The 17249-nt window shown below is 43.5% G+C and overlaps 1 protein-coding gene across 3 annotated transcripts in view; it reads right to left on the reverse strand.

The window, feature by feature from the left end:
• ST6GAL2 (ST6 beta-galactoside alpha-2,6-sialyltransferase 2) overlaps positions 1-17249 on the reverse strand; it is a 106391-nt gene that overhangs the window by 44687 nt on the left and 44455 nt on the right. The window contains exon 1 of one of the 3 annotated variants that reach the window (XM_079300671.1): positions 288-476. The exons of 1 other annotated variant lie outside the window; for it this stretch is intronic. The gene's annotated coding sequence lies outside the window, so the exon portion shown is untranslated. Of the gene's footprint in view, positions 1-287; positions 477-17249 lie in introns of those variants that run through there. One more of the 3 variants, XM_079300670.1, reaches the window with a different exon arrangement.

Below are 17249 nucleotides of genomic sequence, written 5' to 3' on the forward strand. Positions count from 1 at the left end.
AAAAAAGGGTCTCATTTAAATTCCTGGAAAGCGCTGCTTCTCTAAACGTATCTATTCAAGCTCTCTTGAGCAGCGGAGCCCTCCTAGAACACACCCTGCACACTGCCCGCCCGAAAACTGCTAAGCCAAGAAGCCACTGAGCCATGCCACTGAGAGCCCATATGGCTTCACCAACGCTGAGCAGAAGAAATCCTCCCCTTCACCATCACCACCCACCCCACAGAGGAAAAAAATAAATACAAATATCAGGGCAGAGAAGTGCTCTCCGCCCGGGTCGCCCCACGTACCGCGGGCGCTCAGGGCTCTCCGGGGGCCCGGCCCCCCGAGGTGCAGCAGCCGGGGCGCTCCGCCTCGCCGCGTCCCACGCGGAGCCGCTCCCCCCGCATGCTGCTGCTGCTGCCGCCGCTCGCACAAAGCGCAGGGCAGCACCGCGCCTCGCCTCGGCGCGCCCGGATCGCGGCAGCTCGGCTCGGCTCGGCTCGGCTCGGCTCGGCTCGGCTCGGCTCGGCTCGGCTCGGCTCGGCTCGGCTCGGCTCGGCACGGCCGGCTCGGCACCGGCGCCGCCCCCGGGAGCCGCCGCCCCCCGCAGGCGGCCGAGCGCCCCCCGCGCCGCCGCCCGCCCCTCCCGGGATGGGGCTGCCCCCGCCCCCGGTACCTCGCGGGCGGAGCCGGGCGCTACGGCGGCGGGAGGAGAGGCAGCGCTCGCTGGCGGGCGGAGGGGGCCGGGCGGACATGCCGGGGCTGCCCCGGGGCTCTGCCGCGCTGTCCCGGCTCATTGTTCGGAAGAGCAGCGGCGAGCGGGGCGGGGGCTGCGGCGGGAGGGGGTCACCCCGGCGGCGGGGGGAGTGCCGCGCTTTCCTCTGCACGGCCGGGGGGCTGGGGCCAGCGGGGCATCTTCCCGGCATGGGGGGAATGCGCGGGGCTGGGGACAGCGGGGCATCTTCCCGGCGTGGGGAGAGTGCGCTGGGCTGGCGGCACTGGGGCATCTTCCCGGCGTGGGGGGAATGCGTGGGCCTGGGGACAGCGGGGCATCTTCCCGGCGTGGGGGGAATGCGCGGGGCTGGCGGCACTGGGGCATCTTCCCGGCGTGGGGAGAGTGCGCTGGGCTGGGGACAGCGGGGCATCTTCCCGGCGTGGGGGGAATGCGTGGGGCTGGGGACAGCGGGGCATCTTCCCGGCGTGGGGGGAATGCGCGGGGCTGGCGGCACTGGGGCACTTCCCCCGCGCCGGCGGGCCCGGGGGATGCGCGGGGATGGGGCGCTGGTGCTGCCTTCTCCCGGCGTGCCGGGGCCGCGCTGCACCTTCAGGGGTCCGTGCTGGAGAAGTTCAAAGCGGCAGGGAAGCGTGGGAGGAGCGCTGACGGGGGGTCGGCAGCCTTCTCTCCCTGTCGCCGTGCCCCCCGCCCGCCGAACGGCAGAGCCGGAGCGTTCCGGTACCGACCCCCGCGGCGTCTGTCCGTGAGGGTCCGGCAAGCTGGAGGCATGGTCCTGCCCTCAGCCCTCCCCGTGAGAGGGGCTCCGGGACTCCCGCACTCACGCGGTGTGGAAGCGCCGCAGCCGGCTTTGGCTCTTTAAGATTAGGCTCCGTTAATTAAAGAAATATTTTAAGCTTAAAGGTCTCCTGAGAAGAAACACATTAACTCGCTAATAAAGCGGGTAGAAAACCAATGCGATGCAGGGCTATTGGATCAGCGATCACAAAAGAAAGGAGAGATCAAAGAGATGCTACCGGAGTGCGGTAAATGCGCCCTCCCGCCGCCGGACCCACACGGCACTGTTCGCTCCGGTGGGACTTCGGTGTCTGTCCAGCAGCACAGGAAAAGGGAAATGTTTTCCGTGCAGTCCTTGCTGTGCTTCCTCAGCTTGCTGAAAGGCTAGAAATACCTTAAAGCATATTTTACTCTTGGTTGAAATCTAATAGTAGTTTACTTTGCGAATAGTCTAAGAAAGTCGTCACTTAGAAATAATTAAGATAATGACAGATAACCTTTTTTTTTTGTCCTGAGTCTATGCTCCAAGATAAGCATCTGTGTAAATGCATCTGAGACTGAAGCTTCTTTGTGCCCATATTTGTAAGGTGTAAGCTGATCGGAGCAGCGTGCCTGCAAAAGGCACGCCTTCTAAGCTGCGAAACAAGTGTCGAAATAAAAGCCATTAGGAGTAAAGGAAAAAAAGGTGCCATTTCCTAAATTAAGAGGTAGCATCACAAGTATGTGAAAGACAAAGCACAATCAAGAATAGGTTAACAGGTTAAAAACTATGATTGTTTGAAATGATAACGCAATGCCAAGAGCAAATAATGTTTCTAAATTCTAGATGAGTTCATGCACTTATTCCATTTTGAGGAATTGCATGAATTCCAAAGCAATTAATGAATATAAAAAACATATTTTTCCTCAGTTTAGGACATTTTGAAAACAAATTTCAAACCTAGAGCTAATTACTTCGAAAATAAATTTTAAAAAATCCTCGTTTGCCAGTGTGATAGGAAAGTTGTCTTACATACATAAAAACCACAGAAATTCTATTCAGGGGCACTGTGATGTAGATATATCCAGGAACTGTTTTTTGGGGGGAACAACACAGTTTGAGGAATAGTCCTGTATAGCATTAATTCAAAAATATAAATTTATAAAGATAGTCAGCAGTTAAGGGATGGATATTTCCCTAGTAATATATATATATATATTTTTTTTTTTTTTTTTTCTGTCCAGACTTGCTGCATCTGTCTATGAAATGATATTATGGCTCAGAGAATAAAGTACAAGCACGTGTTTTAAGAAACAAAGTGAAAGGTGGATACTGCTTACTCAATTTTTTAAAATTATATAATTAAAGTAGGAATCTAAATCTGTACAACTCTACACACATATCCATCTGTTACTATTTTAAAATGCACTGTTCTTTAGTATGCTCATTTTAATATGCTAGTGAAATAGAGCTTCAATTTGGAATAGAATGTAAATGAATAGCATAAATTAGGTGAGTATTTCAGGGAAGCTGGTAAAGCTAAGAGGTTCTATGTGGGAATCTGAGATAGTTTAAACACAGTATCAGGAATGCACATTGCCTGAAGATTCCCTTTTTTTCAGCAAACACTTATAGAATGGGCAGTTGGATTGGTGACAAATAATATTGGATGAGCATAATTTTTATTGACTGCAGTGGGAGTCTCCCCTATGCATCTAAATGTAAAATTTATCTGCAGAAGGCAGGAGGAGTTATTCTGCAATCCAATAAGGTTTGCTTCATCCTTTGACATTCTGCTTTTGGCTTAGAGTCTGAACTCCAAAATGGAAGAACTCTGCATCCTGTGTATTTCCGATCATTGGCCTGATTCTGCCTCCAATTTCAGCAGATTAATAAAGAACAGCTTCTCTGGAAGCCAGAAGGGTGAATTGGGTAAGGTCTGTGAGATTAGCATCAGGTCTCCATGAGGTGGGAGCTGCCTGGGGAAGGATTTTAGATCAGAGGACAAAGTAATAGCTGGCAAGTCCAGAATGGTAAAGAATTTACTTTCACATGTTTGCAGCTTGAAGAATTTGTCTTTTATATAAATTGATAGCAATAGGGTAAAGTTACACACAGTTGCTGTTGCTTTGTTACTGAGTTTGACGACTGGTATAGATGCATCTATCACTTTGGTTTGTTACTGTGTTAGAGCAGTGCATATAAATAAAGGGGATAAATAACCTAATTTACTATGAGCAAGAGTCACAGTATATTAAAAACACTGGCACTGAGAAAGCTTTTGCCTCTCCTGGAAAAAGTTTTATAACTGATCTTTGTAGTCATCATTTAAACTGGCAGGTACAGTACACAAAGATCCTGAAAACCCAGGCACAAGCTTATTTAACCTTTTCAGAATATATTATTGGCTAATATGAGGTCACTGATGGAAAAGGAAATTTTTCTATTGACCCTACCAAAACTGAGTTTCACCCGAGTAATTGCAATTTTTATTTCAGAGTTATTTTGGTTTTCAACAAATAACTGCTATTACATGAATGAGTAATCTCTGGGTGTACATAGATTGTGCATCTCCCATTTCTCATGGCTCCTTGAGGTATTTTTCTGTTATTGCTTCCAAAGAGGACTTGTTAGGTGGGTTCCCACTGTCTGCAAACCCTTGAACAGCTTGGGGAAGTGTGCTTTCCCTCCTTGGGGTGGGAAGGAAGGAACATGCTTCAGACAGTGCCCTTTAGCACCTCATGAGATGCTGAATCTCCAGCAGTGCTGCCTCTGGGTGACGCTCTTTGGGCCTGGCATTCAAATCCTGCTGTACCCGGAGGGACCTGCAGTTATCACACACCATGATTTTTGTTTCTAGTCATCAAGCAGACTTTTAATAAGTTGAAGATACTGTTGTTGGCTTCTGCACACATCAGATGCATTTCAGCATTGCAGTTGTTCAGTTGCCTTTGTGGATTTAGGACTGGAACCTACAGACCTCAATTAACAGCTCTCCCTTAGGAGAGAGAGTGGCCTGGTTTCTTTTTCTCATATCATCTCACGGCAGATGATTGGCAGAATTGCCTCCTCTCCCAAGCAAGCTGTTTCTCTGCCCTTCAGAAACACCGTGACAAAATTCTCCCTGACTCAGAGGTGGTTTAGTTTCAGAAGTGTATGTGCATTTGGCTGCACTCACAAGGCTTGTTACATCCTTACTGATGAGTGTCTGCACAAAGTTACATCCTCGATGTGTGTGTGCACAAAGTTTTTCCAATGATTCTTTTTGCTTGCATGGACCTGGCAGGGAAAAAAGGAGGGAAGGAAGAGTATTTGCCAGCATGGCATAGATCATGTCAGGAATAATTCTGTGTGTATCCTGTTGCACATATATCTGAAGAGCCAGCAACTGAGCTGGCTAATGTTCACTATATCTGGGTAAGGTGCAGTAGGAAACAGAATGGATTACAAATCCAGACTCTGGCCACCAAGTGAGAGCTACACTGTGTCTGAAGCAACCTGGGGACTCAAAGATATAATGGACACAGTTTCATCTAGCTTTCCCTGGTTTTGAAGGGAAGTGCTAACTTACTACTGACCTGACCTGTATTAATAAGTAATTCTTATCCTTCAATACTGGCTCAGATGTGGAAGCCAATAAGCAGAGTCAGAGTCTATTCTTTACTTTCCTCTCCCTCATATTTGCCTTAGGAAGGAAACATGGACATCCAAGTCTATAGCATGAACTTTTAACATCACCAGGGTTCATCTGTCCATTTACTCCCTTGTATGTGCAAGTCACCTCTCTGACTTCTCCTCATCAAGAATTAAAGAGCTTTAATAAAAGACAAAGGTATCAGAGCTACCTTTAACCTGGGGGTTTTTTGGGTTTTTTTGGGTTTTTTTGCTAGTTGTCACATTATGGCAGAAATCATCCCCAAGCTGTGAAAAAGGGTGGACTTCAGTTGCATTTGTAAAACAAGTGAGTAACAGGATCGGGACTTCAAAGTGAGCAGGGCTGGGAGCCGCCTGCTGCTGGCTCTGGTGCTCTGTCCCACTCACCTCAGCAGTCATCCTCCAACCAGTGCTTTCATGGCACTGCACAAGCATTATAGGCAGAGTCATGCAGTTAAAATCACAAATGTCATAAATCTCGGTTCATCACATTAACAAGATCACAAATCCTACACAAGCAAAAGACAAGCAGCATCCTAAAGACATGGGCAGTAAAATATTCCTAAAACCTGACTGCTGTGATGATCTTGAATAATGTTCTCATCCAATTTTCTGCTGAAGCACTGGAACTCTCTGTCCATTTTTCCCTCTGTTATTTATTACTGCTGGCAGTGCTCATTGGGTACTATGTGCCTTGACTCCTTGTCAACTTCTAGTGAAGATAGTTGAAGATGCTAAAATAATTTGTAGTGTTTGGAGAATTTTTATTAAGTCAGTCAGTGCTGGAATTCAAACCCTGGATATTCTGTATAGTTAAATAAATATCTAGAGGCAGATGAGGTTTGGAGCAAATTTTATACACAAAATTACATTGAATTAATCTCTGCCTGCACTCTGAGTGATTGTGATATGTGGAGGCTTTACTGATGAGCTGCAGTGAGCTGACTCTGACTGAAAAGGTTAACTGGAATAAACATCAGTTTATGTAGCAGAATTTTGAAGAAAAAATAAAGTGTCTTATCTGCTGAATCACCAAGATGGGAGAATGGAGAAAAAAAACGTGTTTGGAAGCAGAGTTTTCTCAATGTACAGTGGAATACTTCCTTTTAAAGAAGAAATATATATTTGCCTGGATGGTGTTATCAGTAGGGAGACAGGTGCATGTTCACTGAAGCCTTTGCTGGCAGAGAGGCTGTTGTGCCCAGCCTGCCCAGGGCAGCACACAGTGGCTCAGGAGCAGCCCAGGCTGTGCAGGGTGAGGCAGGGCAGCAGGCAAGGCAGGAGTGATTCCTTCAGTCCAGGCAGCACAGCAAATCCTGCACCTGCATGGAGGAGAAGGCCTCTCCTGCTCTGCCATCTCTTCCCCTTCCCTGGCCTCATGCTGACCACTGTGCAGGTCTGATTTAGGCCATTTGTACCTGAAGGGATCTAGAAGATCCTTCCATCTGTCTTCATCACCATGACCAGTCTTCATCTCCTTAAATTAAACATTTATCAGACATAACCAAAAAGTCAAAAAAGAGTACCCTGGTACCATTTGGTTGGAAAGCAGTTAAGAATTCATCCTTAGTGCCTGCTCCCACTGCAAGTGTCCCTCCTAGTGTTGTTTGGTCAACAGCATTTGCAGTTCCAGGACAGGATGCAGTGTTCCTGCCGATGGATTCATAGACTCAAGTAGGATTGCAGCTTTGCAGAAGTCCCATACACTGGTTTTGCCTGGTTAGGCACTGCTGAAGAAAGTTAGTTTTCTTGCAGGAATGATTTTATGCTTTGAAAATAGGTCATCATTTATTTCCTGATTTAAAATGCAAGGGTTCTTTCCCAGGAGTAACTTGGTTGCTGGTTATTCATTGCTCCAGAGCTGGTTATTGCTAGAACACTGTTTCATGTAACTTTGTATCTGGCCTGGGAAATGCTGCCTTGCTTTCTGCTGTACACAGCCTAAAAAACCCCCCTGGCATCATCTGTGCTGCAAGGGAGTGTGGATAGATCAGTGTAGCAAAGCTGCTCTCATCGTGCATACTTTCCAAATGCTTTCAGACAAGTAAAGAAATGTGAAGAGTGCTGTGGTTTAATAGTGGTTTGCATACATACAGGCTATGTATCATACTTTAAATATGCAGATACTTTTTTAAAGACAGTTAAAACCACAATTGAAGTACGGGGAGGTTTAGCCAATTAGTGTCACAAAGTGAGTCAGCAACTTTTAGCCTCCACTGTTAATAGGAAGAATTGGCAAAACCTGTTCCTAGCTTGCTTTGGTACTTTCAGTTCAGAACTTTACAGTGCAAACATTATCTGATTTTTATAAATAACAATGGCAGGAGTTCTGATGTCAATATGTAAAAACAACTCTTAGGCTGATTGATCTTGGGTTGCCCACATTTTTGGATATACCAAATATACTAGAGAATTCTCTCCTATTTATAGGCTCTTGAATGTGCTGCAGTTACTTTTGCAAAGATCTTAAATATGTATTGGTTAAACAGAAGCTATTGTATGAAAAATGAGAAGGCAAATAGAAGCATATGAGAAAAGCTGTATTTTGAAATGGTGTCACTTTTCTTCAAGGAATAGGCATTGAAAAGACAACTTTATTTAAAGTCTTTATTTTCCAGCATGTTTCACAGTTTAAAGATACTAAACAGTAAGCACTATTTCCCATTTGGTGATCAAATTTAGTCTTCCCCTGAAAAAAAAATATTATGGCTGTTTAGCGCAGGTAACCTTCTCCTCCTGTATGTAGCACTGAGTATCTAGCACAGGGGGAAGATTGTCCTGTTGCCAGAAGCTAGGTGGCATTTGGGCACCTGTCACCATGACTGTAAGATCATGGCCCTTTTCCTGATTTTCTTGCCCATGTGACATCTCTTCAGTCCCTGTCTCACCCAGGTCTTTCTGCACAGAATTAAAATTTAATGTTTCTGTTTTCTATGTTCTTGTTGAAGGAAATGGAAGGCTTACTCTTTCTCTCCATCCTCCCTTCCAAACCTCCACCTTTTATGTAACAAAATTTTCTGCAACTTTCTTGCTGGGCTGATGCCCTTATCAAATTTGCAGTTTGCTCCAAGACCGAAATATCTCTGTTCCAAAACCAAGACCATTTATAGCAAGAGGTGGGTCAAGTTGCTAAAATCATACTGGAAAAGTTGCAGATCAATGTTTGACAAGCATTGTTTTATTTTTCCAGTTGTTTATAAGAAAATGGCTCAGATAGAGGCACTTATGGTTTCAGTGTATGGGCCCTCTTCCATCTCCCAAACATTTATTTTAGCCACACAGAAAAGGTGGGAAAGGAAAACTAATGTTACCCTTTGCTGGAATACAGAATCTTGGTTTGAAAAAAGAGAAGAAAATCAAAGGAAAATGTCAAGACTTTGTTCTTAATTGAAGTGAAACAGAAGCTTTTTGAATAGGTTCAAGGGAACACATGCTTCCAGAAGAGCATGTACTGGACTTTATTTCATCACTGTACTTTTCTGATCTGTGGAAGATTTCAGGTGTATATTCTTACTCTTCCACACAAGGAACAGACACTTGAAACCCATATCCCTTCCACCTGGACAACTTGTGGCTTCTGGCTTGCCCCCAGCAAATGCTTCTCTTTCCCTCTGGATTTTGAACAAGAATCTTGAACTGCAAATGGAAATTTCATTGAAACTGATGTGTTTCTATTTTCATTAAATTGTAATTTCCTGGCAAAAATATCAGTTTGGAAAATTCTGGCAAGATTGACTGACAGAGCACATACAACTCTCAAAACAGAGGGGATGCTGAAGACAATTATTTTAGGTCCAAACTCTGTAATTGGCTTCAGAGGCAAAATATGGGTGCAGCTGAGGGCACACACCCTTTGATTTGCCAGGGAAGTAAAGCATTTCTCCCAACAAGTGAATTGAATATTGTGTCCCTTTTAGTGCAGTGATGATTACACAACTCTGTTTATTCTCTGGGTGTTTTTCAGCTCGTCCATCATTCCCAGCTCAGATTTCTACAGTGATTTCACCAAGCTGGTTTGCTGTACGATGCGAAATGGAAGTCAAGTTAATTTCGCGCTCTACCCACCTCAGTCTGATTAACTCAAATTAAATTTTGTGCTAATAAGTCTGAGTGTGTGACCATAATTGGAAAGTCTTGAGCTCCTCTGACTGCAGGGAAAGTGCTGTTTTCCCCTGCATCACGAAAACACTTGAATCATAACATCTGGGAAATTTGCAACAAACAATGGTATCAATTTGAGTCCTCCATACAAAGTTTTTTCTGTTTCTCATCAGGGACCATGAGTACATATTTGTATCAAATTGCAGCTCTTGGAACATTTGGCCCATTTAGTTTTAGGGAAACTAAAGGAGCAGGGACATTCACCTATTAAGAAGAAACTGCAGAACATCTGTGTTTCTCCATTACACGGAAATCCTCTTGGACTAGTAAGTGGCTGCTATGCCTTAAATGACTGGACAATTACTTAAAGCTCTTACAAAAGTCTGAACCAGTCAAGTCGGTGGGAAGTCTAGCTAAGGTTGCAATCATTCGCTAGCAATTTGGAGAAAAAGGAAAAAAAAACACAGAAATGAGAACTGAAAGAGGGAAGGCAAGGCTTTGATCAAAGGATAAAAAAAAAACTTCAGCATGGTAAGGAAATATGGTGAATGTGGTTATTAGTTTATAGTCCTGTAAGATCTATATCCTTCTTGTATTTGCTAGGGCAAAGAACTACAGTTTTTCTTAATTCCAGAAAGATCTCATGCTCCAATTATCACCTGGTCCCAGAAGAATAATATCATACACCCAAAGTAAAAATACAGCAGGTGGAGTTTGGGAAAAGGTAACTCTGTGTTCTGAGAAATTCTGGTATCTGTGAAGAAGACCAAGAAAATGTGCCCAAGTACTTGGTGCCAGAGATGATGCAGGAGCACACTGAGATTTCAATAATGTAGAAGCATGTAAATCTGGTTGGATTACAAACAGTGAATGTCAAACAGGACTGAAGTAGTTGTAAATATACCTGCAGTATAATGGAACATCTACACTTCCTTGTGGGAATTCATGGGGGTGTATATCATCCATGGGCTATCTCCCATAGCAGCAGGAACACCATGATTGCACAGCAAGTTTATTAAGTATGAAACAAGCCAGCAAACACTATTGAAGGGTTTGAGAGTCAGAAATGTCAGCACTCACCAGAGAGCTGTTCAGCAGATGTTTTGAAGTCAAGCCCTGCTCTCTAACCTTGGGATCAATGGGGGTTTGCTATTATTTTCCACAGAGGTAGGATCAAAAGCAGGGACACAATGAAATACCTAACAGGAAGGACTGTGGCACCATTTCTGTGTCTCTATCATATCTGAATTTAGTTTTAGCAATATGGAATGGGCCTCTCCTATTTGTCCTCTGTCTCTTCAATATATAGCCTTATAAATGGAGCATTTTCAAAGCAGAAAGAACAGATTGCACATGGCTCTAACAACAACATGTTTTTGGTCTGACTGCCCCATAATATAGGAAAATCAGAGTACAAAATAACTGCAAATAAGACAAGCTAGCCTACTTTACATCATTTCTATTGCAAAATGAAGCAATGGAATCTGGGCTTGTGTAGCAAATAGTCCTAAATTTCTTCCCTCCCTACTACCATGGGAGCTTAATTTAGCCTGGGAGTATTGTCTGTATGTGACATCATCTTGAAACAACAACTTTAAAAGTGGAGACAGGTAATATTATCCATTAATTATATTCCACATCTGTAAAGCATATACAGTGCACTGTGGATAAATAGTGCAACCTTTGGCAGAGAATTTCCTGACTCTCTGTAGCCAGATTTCTCATTTACAGTTTTCTTATGGTTTTGTACAATGGGAGCAGATTGGTGTCTAGCAGTGGATGGGAAAGTGTAGGATTTTAGTGATGTAGGAGAATGAAGCAAGTGAAGGGGACTCCCTTCTCTCAGTATTGTGCACTGCCACCTACCATAGTGGAAGTCAGCTGTAAAACCTGTGCTTGAAAACATAACATACACACAGTGGTCCAACACTTGTGATGGCATCTTTTTTTCTTTTTCTTTTTCTTTTTTTTTTTTTTTTTTTACACTAGGTATGGGGAGCATTTTTATTTTAGCAAACAAAAAGCACGAACTGAGGTCCCAAGGATGGAGTTGCTACACCAGTAGTTGTGGATTGACATGTATGTGGTCAATCATGGGTTAATTTAGGTGCCTGCTGAGCCCTTGCTTAGAGTGTTATGTTTGGCTGCAACAGGACAAAGTCACAGAGAAACCTCTTCAAGAGCCAAGGATTTTACCTGAACGGTGGGAGACCCTCAAAGCATAGAGAGAGATTTCCTTCTGACACATGGGAGGAAAAAGGACCCCAAGCATGGTGAGATGTTATCTATGTTATTAAGGAGGCTGCTGCAAGCTGGTGGTGCTGTCTCAGAGCCTGCCAGGCTGTGCCAAGTGTGGGCTCTCTCCCACATCCAGACTGGCTAGAGAGGAGGTTCCAAGTCATGCTGCTCTGCTCTTTTCCAAGTGCTCCCACTCTCTTACTCCTCTTTTTCGTGCCAGAGGATGAGGCAAGGATAGACTTCAACCCACTTAGGCTGTGGCATGCTTTTGAGTGGTTTGTTTGGCCCCAATAGATAAGTCACAAATTTTCTTGTCATTGTGACTGTCTCTTGCTGTATTATCAGCTTGAATGTTGCTGAGGGGTTTTTTAACGGGGGATGTGACTGGGCTTTTAACAGTCTGTGGCATATGGGAATATACATTAAGCCACTGAGAATATTTCATCACAAAGGAGCTTTGGAAAGAACATGTCATATACACCTGCCAAGAGGCATCTCAAATAATTGAGTTGATGATAGTGGAAGGAGTAAACTGTTTATGAGAGAGTGACACTGCATTCAGCACACAGAGGACTAGCATTATAATTAATTAATGCTCATAGATGTTTCCTTAGCACAGATGCTGTGGTTTTCTGTACCTCATCTTTGACAGGGGAATGCAGGAGGAGTGAAAATGCTCTGTCATTTTTGTCATGTCTTCCCTCTTGTTAATGCCTGACACAATTCGTAGTTTCAAGGTCACTTTATTTACTGATGATTCTCTGTCACCAGGAATACCAATGTTGTGCTAAAATAAATCAAAATATGTTCGTTGTAACACCCTCAAGTTCCCTTACTTTATCTCCATTCCTAACAGTGGTAAATAGCAATAAAGTAAGTTCAATTAATATTACAATAAAATTTGCTTAGAGTATGTATTTTACAGCCCTGGTATTTAGTGAGGAACCACATTATTCAAATAGGAATAAAAATATTTATAGATTGTGTTTTTCAGATGGGTATGCAATAGAGCCAGCATGGGTAACATATGATGAGATTCCACAATCACATTTCTCCCACACACATATTGATGGAAAACCTCCCAGCCAAACACAATTGCACACATCTCTTTTTTCAATCTGTGCATACGTTATTACTGTAGAGGTGGAAGAGCTGCATACACAAACCACTCACTGCCCTACCTGCAGTAAGAGAGGCACAAGTCATCTCTTGGGTGCATCCATCTGCATTTTTATTATTTACATCATTTGATGAAGGTGGATTCCTGCCAGCATCTCATTGAAATGCAATCATTAACAGATCTGAGTGTTACCAAGACTTCTGAAAAATAAGGTAAAAACTTGGCAAGATGACTTACAACCTCTAATATATTTTTAAGTCAAATACTCAACAACAGTAGCACATCTTTCTACTAATTTTTTAGGGTTATCCTAATCTGAAAGAACAGGCTGAAAATGTTTTACTCTGATGATGCACCTGTTCATTTCTTAGGTGTCTGGAACAGGATGAGATTTGTGTCATGTTGTATCCTGGCAGACTGAAGTTCTCAGGATTTTAGTACAGAAATGGCAGTTTTACACACCCTGAATGTTAGATCCATATATGCTTGTGCACACACTTAGCAGTTCTGTCCTTTATAAAAAATCTCTGACTGACAATTTTGTAAGGTTTGAGAGCTGTGACTGCTTATGGATTTTACAAGCATTATTTTGACTGGGATATTGGAATTTTGCTTGGGCTTTGCAGTGGCATTTATCTTAGGAATAATCTCTGTCAGTGATACCCAGCCTCTTACCAGCAGGGTGACATTAGTTCTGATGTGGTCTTTACTTGTCTTAACTTTCTTCTTCATTAAGGCAGCATCTTTGGTTTATTTGTTACCTATGTATTCATTGCTCTCATTTTGAAGGGTGATTTTTCCTTTACTCTGGCAGCATAACTTCTTGTGACAGCCACCCACTGTGTTTGTGGGTTCTCATTCATTTGCCATAGACTTTTCCTTCATTTGCAGGTGTATAACCTCCACATAAGATGCAAACACTGACAGCTATGTTTTGATTGGAAATTAATTTTATCAGCACTTTCATCATCCCAATAGTTTTAGCAGTACTTTTTGCTTAGTTTCAGTCAACCTGAATTAATTCTTACTGAATTTTTCTCATATATTACTTACTATTGGATCAATTTCATCCCTATAAATAAACACAGAATCCTTCATTAGCAAACCTGTCATAAACCACTCTGTGGGTTCACTTTGGATCTTGTTCCAAGCCATTAAATTCATGGCTTGCCAATACAGGGTTAGCTTTTTGGAGAGAACAGTTTAGATATTCAGCTAAAATCTAGCCAAGCTCTATCCATATTGCTATCTCTTCTTCCTACTCAGGTTAAACAGAAAATGTGTAGTTCCTTCTGTATTGTGACCTGCAGTGAAATGCAAGCCAAGCTTTTTCTGTTGCTTGGAGTCCTACTGCTGATCAGAATATCTGCCTTTCTGTCCTTCAGCTACACTAGGCATGGACTCCAGAATATTCTGTCCTCTCAAAGAGTGTCCTGTCCTTTGCCTTGTGTTAAACCCTGTCATATGTTGCACTGTGCTGAGATTTGGAAATTAGGATTCTGTACAATGGGAATTATGGCAGTGTGAAGGGCTCCAAAATGTGTTGGAAACTGTGCATGTGAGACCAACATTAGAATTAGTTTCCTATTTGCTTTGCCATATGTAGGCATAGTAAAGAAGGGCAGTGAAGTCAAAACAGAGCAGTAACAGTTACAGTATAACAAGAGAATATCTAAAACCTTCTTTTCTATTTCCTGTAGGCATAAACTGTGCTTTAAAAAAAAAAGATCTAGTGAGAAGAACAGGACCTTTTCCTGCTGATCTGATCAGCTTCCCAGCATATCAAATGGAAATAAGCATATTAGAAAAAAGTAAACAGACCTCATGAAATGATTTACAATAGTGTTGTGGGGTGACTCAATAAATTGAGTGTATGGTAATGGTTCACATCTGACTGTAAGCTTTCAGATGTAAACTGAAAGGAAAGAAACAAACAAAAGTATGGTATTCTTCTGGCCAATAATTATAAATTCAGCAGCGTTCAGCAGAACATTTGCATATTAATTACATAGTAATCTTGTAACAACAGCCCAATCATAATATGCTGCTAGTTGCTATCTTTGGGAAGCATTTTGATAGCAGCCATCATGCTTTAGGAGACAATGCCAAGATAATGTGGGCGCCTACATCTCACCAAAGGTTACCTAAGGAATTTTGGGAATGCTGCCGAGAATACTTCCCTTGCCTTCAAAGCACCCTTGATCCTGACATTATCCTTTAATTTGTTATTACTGATCTTGTAGTTTTAAACAAGTTTATTAGTTGGTTTCTCATGAGCTTTTAAATGGTTCTGCAGATTGCAAAGCCCTACAGAAGTTCCCAGGCGTGGCAGTGTCCTGTTCCAGCTGCATATCTCCTGGGAGGCTCAGGTGATTCTGACATTAAGCCATTGGGTACAGTTTCACCACTAGATGGGAGCATCGGTTATTTAGCCTTTGCTTTGAAATGGTGCTCTCCCAGCCTCTGAAAGTCATTTTGCCTCTTGGCTCTTGTTTCAAACTTGCAGGAGGCCTGAACCTCCTCCCGTTGCTGTGCAGCACATTCCAGAAACACTGGCTAACACTGATCCCTAGAGAACATCTCTCTCAGCTGATGCCTTACATGACCAGCGTTCAAAGTGGTCCCTACTGTTTAGTATGGAAGCACTCAGTCACTGCCCAAGTCTTGAGGGACATGCTGAGAATTGCAAGAATGGTCTAGTAAAGCTGTTTTATGGCTTATTGTTTCATTGGGAAATGGAGCATCAGTAGTTTGCCAATTGTCTTAAAATCACCCTGATCACTAGAGAAAATGAAGGAAAAGGAAAGACAGACGACTTCCACAGTTCAAAAAACAATGGTGGAATTGCTGCATTTCTAGAAAGAGGTACAGAAAGAAAATGAAACTTTATAGTCTAACCCAGCTGCAGGACATCCTCTCCAATTCCTGCAGCTGCTGGGATGCTTCCACAACTCTTTAAGGTGAGCTCCAATGTTTAAACAGGGCCATGGTCCAGTGCATGTCCCTCACCAAAAGGATCTCCATCTAGGGGTCTCTCTGATTCTTAGAGGCTCTGTTCAGATAGAATATCCCCTTTCTCACCCAAGCCATGTTTGTAAAGCTTGAACTTGATACAGATACTCTTTAGCATCTTTTCCACACAACTATTGCCTGTCCTTGCCTTGCTGCTGCTTGAATAGGAAGAAGGCACACAGCAAACCAAGCTAAGGGATGTCCCTGGGCTCAGTTTAATTATAAACAAGATATTCATCCATTATGAGGGAAGTGCTGCCTAAAGAACTAAGATGGTGTACACACCTCAATGCACAACCTCTTTTTTTGAGTTGAGAACAGCATTGTCTTCACATGTGCGTGGCTGACAGCCACACTTAAACAACCAAGAGAAATAATGCATGTGGACCATTACTAACTCAGGACTGAGACTTGGCATGAGTGCAGCCCAAAAGCTACAGGGTGGTACAGGGTTCATTGTGTGCTTCCAGTCTTGGAGTGTGAGTGTTATGAAAAACAGGATCTGCAGCAGTCAGTCAGCCTTCTCCCAAGCAGCCAAGCAATTCTTTCCTGAGGAAAAAAAAAAATCTGGGAAAGGACATGTGGCCAAGATTTTACTAGGAAAGGCAAGGATTCAATTCAGCACTTATATGAGAGACAGTCTAGAGGTTTCAGAAAATAGAAGGAGATCACAAATCAAGGAGGCACAAGAGTGAAGAATCAGGCTCTGTCTGCCAGCCAAGTGAGAATGAGCAGTGGAGGAGATGCAACAAGTGGCTGTGGTGTGGACATGGACAACTGAAATCTGCAAATCAGAGAGGAGAGTGGGTTGCTGCAGGTGGCAGGCCACAGGGATAGTGAAGTGTCCCAGGGCAGTCTGGGGACTGTCTGTCAGCATTGAGCTTTGGCAGGAGAGATGTGCCAGCCAGGAAACAGATGTGTTATTGGGCTGCTGGAACATGAGGCATGGGATGCACTTAGGAAGCATGACATGTCACTGTATCAAGGGAGTTTTTCTTCTCTCCAAGCACCCCTCACTTCCAGCTTCACAAAAATGAGACTCTGCAGCTAGGAAGAACCTCTTGAAAAGAGGAAGGCTGCTATGCCTTCAAGACCCTGAAAACTGAAGGCGAATGGAAAACACAAAACCTGGGAAAAAATGTATTTTTAACACAGCCATGATTTTCTCTGAGCATGAAATTTTAGATAGTGGTTGAGAGGCTGGACATGAGCTGACAGTGCATGCTCACAGCTCAGAAAAGCAATCACATCCTTGGCTGCATCCAAAGCAGCGTGGCCAGCAGGGTGAGAGAGGTGATTCTGCCCCTCTGCTCTGCTCTGTTCTGCTATGCTCTGCTCTGGTGAGACCCTGCATGGATCACAGCATCCACCTCTGGGATCCCAGCATCAACTGTTGGAGCAAGTCCAAGCAGGGCCATGAAGATGATTAGAGGGATTAAACAACTCTTCCATGAGGAAAGGCCAAGAAAACTGGGATTGTTCCATCTGGAAAGGAGAAGGTTTTGGGGTGACCTAACTACAGCCTTCCAGTACCTGGAAGGAGTCTAAAAGAAAAATGGAGATTATTTGCAAAGACATCTAGTGACAGGACAAGGGGGGATGACTTTAAATTGAAAGGCTTGGATTAGATACTGGGAAGAAATTCTTGACTCAGA

This window comes from Erithacus rubecula, assembly GCF_903797595.1.
Source record: "Erithacus rubecula genome assembly, chromosome: 1".
Classification (NCBI taxonomy): domain Eukaryota; kingdom Metazoa; phylum Chordata; class Aves; order Passeriformes; family Muscicapidae; genus Erithacus; species Erithacus rubecula.